Here is a 10881-nt window from a genome sequence, read left to right on the forward strand (position 1 = left end):
GGTGTGTTCATGGTTTTCGTTTGTTTTAATTTAATGCTCATTGCTGTATGTCGGGTGAGTTTGTTATTGAGTGTATTTGGTTGTGGTTTTTTGTTTAGGAATGGATATGAAAGACCGCCTTAATAGTGTTCGGTTGAGGGCGATGATGGGCGAGACAGCGTTAGAACTTATCAAGTTCTTACAACTATTCGGTTTAATCGCCGAAGTTGTTAAGTGTTCTCTTTGCCTTGAGGCGATGAAATTGGTTAAAGTTCTGACCTCTCGGACCAGCGACGGATACATGTGGTGTTGCCGGAAAGATGGCGTATGGCGTTCTATAAGGCGTGGTACCTGGTTCGAGAAGTCTAGATTGGGCATGCGTGAGATTGTGCTTATTACATATTATTTTTGTTATAGATGCCCACAGAGTTTTTGCGCGTTTGAGACTGGTGTGAGTGAGAGGACTGTTTTAGACTGGTATTCCTTTTGTCGTGAAGTGTGTTCGGAATTTATTAAGTACAGGGGTAAGTTGGGTGGGCATGGGGTGCTTGTGGAGGTGGACAAGTCGCAGTTTGGTAAAAGGAAGTATGGGAGGGGGAAGTCTGTGGCTGGTCTTTGGGTGTGGGGGGCTGTTGTTCACGGGGGTGGGGGTACTGAATGTGTTTTTAGGGTTGTGGAGGGGAGGTCGAAGGCTGAATTAGTGGGGTTAATTGAGGAGTATGTAGAGCCCGGGTCCACAATAGTTTCTGATGCTTTTTCTTCTTATAGGGGGTTGGGTGACAGGGGATTTAATCATTTAGTAGTGAACCACAGTCTAGAATTTAAGAATTATGATACTGGGGCTTGCACTAACACAATTGAGGGGATGTGGGGGGCGGTTAAGTCAGTTCTTGGGAGGGGGAAGAGGCGCTCTTCCAACCTTCAGTCTCATTTAGATGAGTACTGTTGGCGGAAGAGTGTCCCAGAGGCCTATTGCATTTTTCGGGTTTTTTTTAAGGGCTGTAGGTAAAATGTATAGGCCGAAAGTGGTTAGTTAGGGTGCATTTGTGTGTGATTGTGGTGGCCAATCTAGTTTGTGGGGCTGGAACTTTTTTGAGGTAAGTTCCGTTTTTTTTTTTTTTTGTTTTTGATGTGTGTTTTGTGTCTACAGAAACATCCGATCTCACGCGTCGGCTTTGACCCGTGACGTTAGGGACCTACACATTGATCTGTAGCGTAGCCCTGAATACGAGGTTAGGTTGGGAGGTTTTTTTTTTTGGCGGGGGGGGAGTCAGGGGGGGGCGCAGCCCCCCCCCCTGCCTGGCCTCGAGTACCACTTGTTTATTATTATCTTTGTTCGATCGTAATTTATGTGATTGGGAGCTGTTGTAGATGTATGTAGGTGTAAGGGAAGTGTTGGTTTTTTTAGGTTGGTGTTGGGGGATGTGATCGGTAGGTTCTGTTGAGCTATATAGGTCAACGGAAGTGATCGATCGTAATTTATGTGATTGGGAGCTGTTGTAGATGTATGTAGGTGTAAGGGAAGTGTTCGTTTTTTTTTTTTGTATTGGAGGATGTGATTGGTAGGTTCTGTTGAGCTACATAGGTCAAGGGAAGTGTCTGATTCTGGATAGGAATGTGTTTTTTGGTATTTGGTCAGTTTTGTGATGTTGATTTATTTCGTTGTTTTGCGTGGTTTTGTATGGCGGTCGGTGGCTACATTTGTGTATATTTAGTTTGTCCCCACCCAAAAACCCCCAATTTCCCACGCTTGTCCCGTTAGAGTCATTAGGCTTTTTGTGAAACTTGTGTATTTCGGTGTTTATAATACGTATGCGATGTTTTTATATCCGCCATATTGGATAATACGTATGCGATGTTTTTATATCCGCCATATTGGAATTGTCGTTTATAGTCGTTTCAGCTACATTTGTGACGTCATGGGTCACAGCCGACGGGTAAGATCGGACGCTTCTGTATTTTCCTGCCAGGAAGTTTCACACCAGCGCACTCTCCGCTGCAGAGTGAAAATCTCATTCTGGAAACAGTCAAACATATTTGTGATTACTGATAACTAGAGGTCTGCGCGGATATGGATATCTGCGGTATTTGTTACTTGGCGGATAAAATCGCGACTGGCGCGGATATCCGCGGGTCATCTGCGGATAATGAGCAAGGCATCTGCCCAGTACGTATGTTGCAATGTTAGTTCAAAACTTCAAGTCTGTTGACATTATTGGAATCTTGCAGGGCCCGGGTAGAGTGGATATCTGTTGTCCTTAGCCCCTGGCTACGACCGACGTAGCTGTAGCCAAGAGACCTGCGCCTAATCCGTTTCCGTGACCGTGTCATTTGTGTGGCCTGTGAAGTGCTCTCTGGGTGGCAAACCTGCCCACTGTCTACCAGACAGGTGCCCGTTGCAATTTTCCGCTACCTTCAGTTAGCGCTTTGTAGTGACCGAGTGACAACGTGCATCGTAGCAAATATCAGTGAGAGTTCTTTCTTCAAATGAACACCATATCGATGGGTACAATTTCGTGTAAGGTGAAAAAAGGTGATTTTACATTAGTGAAGGAAAACAAATTGAAATCGCCAATTTGGAAAAAATTCGCATACGTATTTGATGTCAACGAAAAGATAAAAGATATAGTGGCTTGTTTTGCATGTAAAAAAGTATATTCCTTTACTGGACACAAAAGTGGAACTTCAAATTTGCTAAAACATTCGTGTGAGGCTCGACAAAGTAGCATAATTACTTATTTAAATGCCAAGAGAGACGTGAAAGTTCCTGAAGTTCCGCCAAATTTGAAGACAGCTGCGACAGAAAAACTTATCAATCTTGTCAGCAAAGACATTTTAGCATTCGAAGTTGCGTGTGGAGCTGGGTTTCTCGAGACGGCATAGTTTCTTATTGATGTGGGGGCCAAGTACGGTACAGTGAGTGCTAAGGAACTGCTACCTCATCCAACCACTCCTAATTTCTATAACCACTGATTTTGTTGTCACTCTTCGGAAGACGAATTATTTCTTCCAGACAACGTCAATTATTGCTGGCAGTTTAACTTTTTCACAGGTGCGCCAGCGTTTTGCAGTGAAGGCCTAATACTGTAAATATTTTCACCTGGAAATGACGAGGACTGAACGCATAAGCTATAATATAATCATCAGCTGACATGAATGGATTCAAAATTTGACACATCCAAGCAGTGGGTACAAAAAAACTGTCGGTAAATGATGCAATGTGCTAGTAACAGTTTAAAACCATCGTCATTTTCAGCTCCCTTGGCACAAGAGCAGCGAAATTGTTTCTATACACGTATTTTCATCATTTAATACTATCACATTGAATTTTATTTTTTTAAATAGCTTTTCCAATCTCACGACATCCGAGCCGCTACTGTGTGTGCTCCGGAGCGCCAATGCTTTCCTGTTTGGAATGGTCTGCTTCAGAGTAGGTATAGAGCATTTCCTGTGATTTAAGAAGTCAAAAGTAGTTAAGTTGTCGCAGAAATGGCACCCTAACAATAACTATGTCATTACATACCATAATTCTAAGTACTACTGTCTATTACTATTAATTACTCATTCAAAACTTAAATATATGCCGATGCGGATAAGGAACTTGCGGATGCGGATTAATTGCTGCGGATGAGGATGCGGTTGCGGATTAGGACCTTGCAGATGCGGATTGCACTTTTCTTATCCATGCAGACCACTACTGATAACTGTAACATACTTTGTAACAGATATAGTTCATATCTTTAGGGACATTAGTTATCTTATTAATTAAGTAATTAATGTTTCATTTTTGTGCATGTATGTATAGCTAGAAAGTGTAATTACACTACGGTTCTTTGTATGTTTCATGCTAACTGAACGTTCGAGAGTATCTTGTGAAGATTAGATTAGATTAGATTTACTTTCATTCCAGTTGATCCATCGTGAGGAGGTCCTCCAGGACATAGAACATGTCGGTAAAACAATAATACATGACAAATATTTACAACTGAAACAAATAAGCTAATGTACCTTCCACAGGTCCCAAGTGGAATGATCACACTTTTTTTTAATGAACTCTATATGAAAGAATCATTTTGCAAACACTAGTGCACTGAATTTAAAACACTTTTTTTTAAATTTATTTATAAGGTAATAAACATGTAATACAACTACTACAATACTTATTTGCAATGACCACATTACTACACTGAATGGGTGCAGAAGTTAGATTGTACTTACATACACACACACACACACACACACACACACACACACACACACACACACACACACACACACTTATTTACAGTGAATACATTACTGCACTGAAATGTTGCAGAAGTTGTATATACATGGTGTTACAAAAAGGTATGGCCAGACTTTCAGGAAACATTCCTCACACACAAAGAAAGAAAATATGCTATGTCGACATGTGTCAGGAAACGCTTACTTTGCATGTTAGAGCTCATTTTATTGCTTCTCTTCAAATCACATTAATCATGGAATGAAAACACAGCAACAGAACGTACCAGCGTGACTTCAAACACTTTTTTACAGGAAGTGTTCAAAATGTCCACCGTTAACGAGGATACATGCATCCACCCTCCGTCGCATGGAATCCATGATGTGCTGATGCAGCCCTGGAGAATGGCGTATTGTATCACAGCCATCCACAATACGAGCATGAAGAGTCTCTACATTTGGTACCGGGGTTGCGTAGACAAGAGCTTTCAAATGCCCCCATAAATGAAAGTCAAGAGGGTTGAAGTCAGGAGAGCGTGGAGGCCATGGAATTGATCCGCCTCTACCAATCCATCGGTCACCGAATCTGTTGTAGAGAAGCGTATGAACACTTCGACTGAAATGTGCAGGAGCTCCATTGTGCATGAACCACATGTTGTGTCATACTTGTAAAGGCACATGTTCTAGCAACACAGGTAGAGTATCCCGTATGAAATCATGATAACGTACTCCATTGAGCGTAGGTGGAAGAACATGGGGCCCAATCAAGACATCACCAACAATGCCTGCCCAAACGTTCACAGAAAATCTGTATTGATGACGTGATTGCACAATTGCGTGCGGATTCTCGTCAGCCCACACATGTTGACTGTGAAAATTTACAATTTGATCACGTTGGAATGAAGCCTCATCCATAAAGAGAACATTTGCACTGAAATCAGGATTGACACATTGTTGAATGAACCATTCGCAGAAGTGTACCCGTGGAGGCCAATCAGCTGCTGATAGTGCCTGCACACGCTGTACATGGTACAGAAACAACTGGATCTCCCGTAGCACTCTCCATACAGTGACGTGGTAAAGTTACCTTGTACAGCAGCAACTTTTCTGACGCTGACATTAGGGTTATCGTCAACTGCACGAAGAATTGCCTCGTCCATTGCAGGTGTCCTCGTTGTTCTAGGTCTTCCCCAATCGCGAGTCATAGGCTGGAATGTTCCATGCTCCCTAAGACGCTGATCAATTGCTTCGAACGTCTCCCTGTCGGGACACCTTCGTTCTGGAAATCTGTCTCGATACAAACGTACCGCGCCACGTATATGCCCCGTGCTAATCCATACATCAAATGGGCATCTGCCAACTCCGCATTTGTAAACATTGCACTGACTGCAAAACCACGTTCGTGATGAACACTAACTTGTTGATGCTATGTACTGATGTGCTTGATGCTAGTACTGTAGAGCAATGAGTCGCATGTCAACACAAGCACCGAAGTCAACATTACCTTTCTTCAATTGGGTCAAGTGGCGGTGAATCGAGGAAGTACAGTACATACTGACGAAACTAACTGAGCTCTAAAATGGAAATTAAGGATTTCCAGACACATGTCCAACATGACATCTTTTCTTTATTTGTATGTGAAGAATGTTTCCTGAAAGTTTGGCAGTACCTTTCTGTAACATCTTGTATATATAAATTGCTACACCAAGAAGAAGTGCAGATGATAAACAGGTATTCAATGGAGAAATATATTATACTAGAACTGACATGTGATTACATTTTCACACAATTTGGGTGCATAGATCCTGAGAAATCAGTACCCACAACAACTACCTCTGGCCGTAATAACGGCCGTGATACGCCTGGGCATTGAGTCAAACAGATCTTGGATGGCGTGTACAGGTACAGCTGCCCATGCAGCTTCAACGCGATACCACAGTTCATCAAGAGTAGTGACTGGCGTATTGTGCCGAGCCAGTTCCTCGGCCACCATTGACTAGACGTCTTCAATTGGTAAGAGATCTGGCCAGGGCAGCAGTCGAACATTTTCTGTATCCAGAGAGGGTCGTACAGGAACTGCAACATGCGGTCGTGCATTATCCTGCTGAAATGTAGGGTTTCGCAGGGATCGAATGAAGGGTAGAGCCACGGGTCGTAACACATCTGAAATGTAACGTCCACTGTTCAAAGTGCCGTCAATGCGAACAAGAAGTGACCGAGATGTGTAACCAATGGCACACCATACCATCACTTCAGGTGATACGCCAGTATGGTGGTGATGAATACACGCTTACAATGTGTGTTCAACGTGATGTCGCCAAACACAGATGTGACCATCATGATGCTGTAAACAGAAGCTGGATTCATCCAAAAAAATGACGTTTTGCCATTCGTGCATCCAGGTTCGTCGTTGAGTCTGTCTGTGATGCAGCGTCAAGGGTAACTGCAGCTATGGTCTCTGAGCTGATAGTCCATGCTGCTGCGAACGTCGTCCAACTGTTCGTGCAGGTGGTTGTTGTCTTGCAAACGTCCCCATCTGTTGACTCAGGGATCGAGACGTGGCTACACGATCCGTTGCAGCCATGCGGACAAGATGCCTGTCATCTCGACTGCTAGTGATACGAGGCCGTTGGGATCCAACACGGCATTTCGTATTACCCTCCTAAACCCACCAATTCCATATTCTGCTAACAATCATTGGATCTCGACCAACGCGAGCAGCAATGTCGCGATACGATAAACCACAATCGTGATAGGCTACAATCCGACCTTTTTTAAAGTCGGAAACGTGATGGTATGCATTTCTCCTCCTTACACGAGGCATCACAACAACGTTTCACCAGGCAACGCCGGTCAACTGCTGTTTGTGTGTGAGAAATTGGTTGGAAACTTTCCTCATGTCAGCACGTTGTAGGTGTCGCCACCAGCGCCAACCTTGTGTGAGTGCTCTGAAAAGCTAATCATTTGCATATCACAGCATCTTCTTCCTGTCGGTTAAATTTCGCCTCTGTAGCACGTCATCTTCGTGGTGTAGCAATTTTAATGGCCAGTAGATACACAAATCAGGTGGTTGTACTGAGAAATTCATCAATGGAGTAGAAGGAGTTGGCCACCAATAAATCCTTTAGGCTTCTCTAAAACTGAATTTCATTGGTTGTTAAGCTTTTTATGGCTGCTGGCAAGTTATTGAAAATGTGTATTCCTGAATAATGCACACCTTTTTGTACGAGAGTAAGTAACTTTAAATCCTTGTGAAAATTATTCTTATTTCTAGTATTGATTCCATGAATTGAGCTGTTGGTTTGAATAAGTGATATATTTTTAATGACAAATTTCATTCAGGAATAAATATATTTCGAAGCAGTAGTTAATATCCCTAGTTCCCTAAACAGGCTTCTGCAGGATATTCTTGAGTTCACACCACATATAACTCTTACTGCACGTTTTTGTGCCCAGAAAACGTCAGCTTGGCTTGATGAATTGCCCCAAAAAATAGTCCCATATGACATTATGGAATGAAAGTAAGCATAGTATGCCAGCTTTTTCATTTTTATATCCCCTGTGTCTGACACAATTCACATTGCAAATAGAGATTCATTAAGACGCTCAAGCAGTTCTGTGGTGTGCTCCTCCCAGTTGAATTTATTATCAAGCTGTAATCCCAAGAATTTAACACTGTCCACTTCTTCTATCTGCTCGTCTGGTACTAGATTTCTCCTTCATAGGCTGTTTGTTGAACAACTGCCTGAGTGTGCCTGCCAAAGATCCTCAGATTTTGTTTCTCACCTAGTTACAAAATGGCGGCCATGAACTGTCACTAGAATTCTGGAAAAAATTCTTTCTGAAACACATGAATCTATTAAGCTGGTGTTCTAAATAATTGGAGAAGAACTCTTTCAAACCAAGTTCTGCTATATCATTTTCAAACCCTCCTCTGAAACAGAAAGTAAGAGGCTGACAAGAAAACTGATTCTGTTTTATTTCACTTATGCTTTACTCATACATTTCCACATTGTTGTGCCGTGAGGTACAGTAGAAATCGAGAAAATAGGTATTATGTAGGTATTATATAAGCCAAACCTTTAAGTGTGTTTAATACGTCAATTAAAATATCGTCAACAGTGCATACATCTCTCAAACAAAAATTAACGTTGTTTGTTCAAACGTGCCACTGCTGATGATAAAAATTACGAATAAATCAAAAAAGTAGTGAAATGAAATGACATTATAGTATTTTTGACCGAGACACCGTATCTGGTGTTGTTCGCCCGCTTAGTGCGTCTTTTTTATTTGGCGACTTGCGCGTCGACGATGATGAGGACACCATACAGCTAGCTACAATGACCACTCAGCAATGGAGACGGAGTAAAGAAGTCCTAATTTAAGTAAACAAATCGAACGATGATGAGATTTTCTCCCTCGTAATGTGGCACCTATTTTTGTGTTCTGTCAAACACTATGGAAACTTCTCTGCTCTAAAACTGAGTATTGCTTTTAGAATGAATTTTCGCCCTGCAGTGGAGTGCGCGCTGATTTGAAACTTCCTGGGAGACATGCACTCTTCATTTTTGTTTATGTCTTGTCGAACTGTTTCTTGTTGTCTGACCATGTTGCTAGATAAAGTGCACAATTATTAAAAGTATAATAAAGCACCATGTTTATCTCCTGTTACAACTGTATCAATAGTTCATTGCAACAGGTTTATGGGCCTGGGCCAAAACGCTTCAGGCTGCATTCGCTGGACTATCTTTCGGTTTACCAAGGATATTCATGCAGTGGCAAGATGTGTGGAGTATGGGCGACATTACGCATTAGTTGAGTTATGACAGCAGTCATACAGCCATTTACAATCTGACAAGAAACGATCAGTGGGAAACATGGAAATAGTAGTTTCAATTTCGCTTAAAGGAACATTGACTCTGAAACTTCCTGGCAGATTAAAACTGTGTGCCGGACCGAGACTCGAACTCGGGACCTTTGCCTTTCGTGGGCAAGAGCTCTACCAACTGAGCTACCCAAGCACGACTCACGCCCCGTCCTCACAGCTTTACTTCTGCCAGTACCTCGTCTCCTACCTTCAAACTTTACAAAAGCTCTCCTGCAAACCTTGCAGAACTAACACTCCTGAAAGAAAGGATATTGCGGAGACATAGCTTTGCCACAGCCTGGGGGATGTTTCCAGAATGAGATTTTCACTCTGCAGCGGAGTGTGCGCTGATATCCTTTCTTTCAGGAGTGCTAGTTGTTCACGGTCTGCAAAAGAGCTTCTGTAAAGTTTGGAAGCTAGAAGATGCTACATGGAAGTAACAACTGTGTGACTAAGTTTGTCCTTATGGTAAGTCAACTGGATCACAGATTCACAGCCGAGTTGCAAGACGTCTTTACTCGTCACCCAAGACGTAATCACACATTAATCTCAAAACAGAATTGATATCCAAGACGTGTGGATGCCTCACAAGAATATCCGATTATGCAAGTGCTGACACAGGAAGAGATTGACGACAGGAAGCCATCGCAGTGCCTGCGTTATTTGCACAGTAAAGTTGACACAGGCACGATACCAGATAACTTGTTAACCGCATTATGGAATACACCCTTGACACCACAGATCAAGGCAATCGTCGTCTGACAGATGAACATGTCGCTGGACGCCATTGAGGAGCTAGCTGACTGCATTCGAAATGCAGTTGCCCCCATACAGGTCAGTACAGTCGTGGCGCTGGATAACTGTGCAACTACTGTGTCAACAGTAGTGCCGGCAGACCATGACTCGCTTGTGGCAAAAGTGGAAATGTTGTGCTCCCAGTCAGCGCACTATTATTACGCAATGGTGCTGGAAACAGCAGAGGACAATACCGGTGACATTCTCGAACAGTTCCTGGCAGATACCTTGTACTTCTGTTAAGAGACTCAATCCCGGGACACACGTATCACCGCCAGTTTGGTGAATAGGCGAAGAAGCGTTACCACCTTGTTCATTCCCAAATGATGCCGGCAGTCAGTAATAGGCGCAACTGATTGCCAAACATCCTCCAAACACTTATTTGTAACCAACTGAGATTCTGGCATAAAATTCCTGGTAGACACAAGCTCAAACCAGAGTGTATTGCCTCGGATCTCTATATATCATTGTTGGCCGCCAGTCACTTTTCACCTGACGGCCGCTAACAGCTCTCCAATTGCAACATATGGCACTCAACGGTTAGGGCTTAAACTTGAACTGCGCCGCCCGTACATATGGGATTTCACCATCGCAGACGTAACAGAGTCCATCATAAGAGCAAACTTCCTGGTACACTACAGGTTACTACCCAAAGTGGCAAATGCCCACTTAGTTGATCGCTTCAATGACCTCACCGTCACTGGCTTCAGTCGCAGCTTAGCAGTTCTCAGCGCCAAGTTGATCCAGGTTTCTGGTGGTGAGTACGCTGCATTAGTGTGTGACTTCCCGAATTTGACAGGCCACGTGGTGCCCTGAGACGCATACCACATGATACAGTGCACCATATTAAAACAGCAGACAGACCCTATGTGGTGTGGAGGCCTAGACGATTGGCTCCAGTTCTTTTGGCAATTGCAAAGGCCAAATTTGCTTCAATGTTACAGGAAGGCACAATACGGGCATCTAAAAACCTATGGTCTTTGACTCTGCACTTGGTGCCAAAGAAAGGTGGAGCCTGG

Source organism: Schistocerca americana, chromosome 3, assembly GCF_021461395.2.
Source record: "Schistocerca americana isolate TAMUIC-IGC-003095 chromosome 3, iqSchAmer2.1, whole genome shotgun sequence".
Taxonomy (NCBI): Eukaryota; Metazoa; Arthropoda; class Insecta; order Orthoptera; family Acrididae; genus Schistocerca; species Schistocerca americana.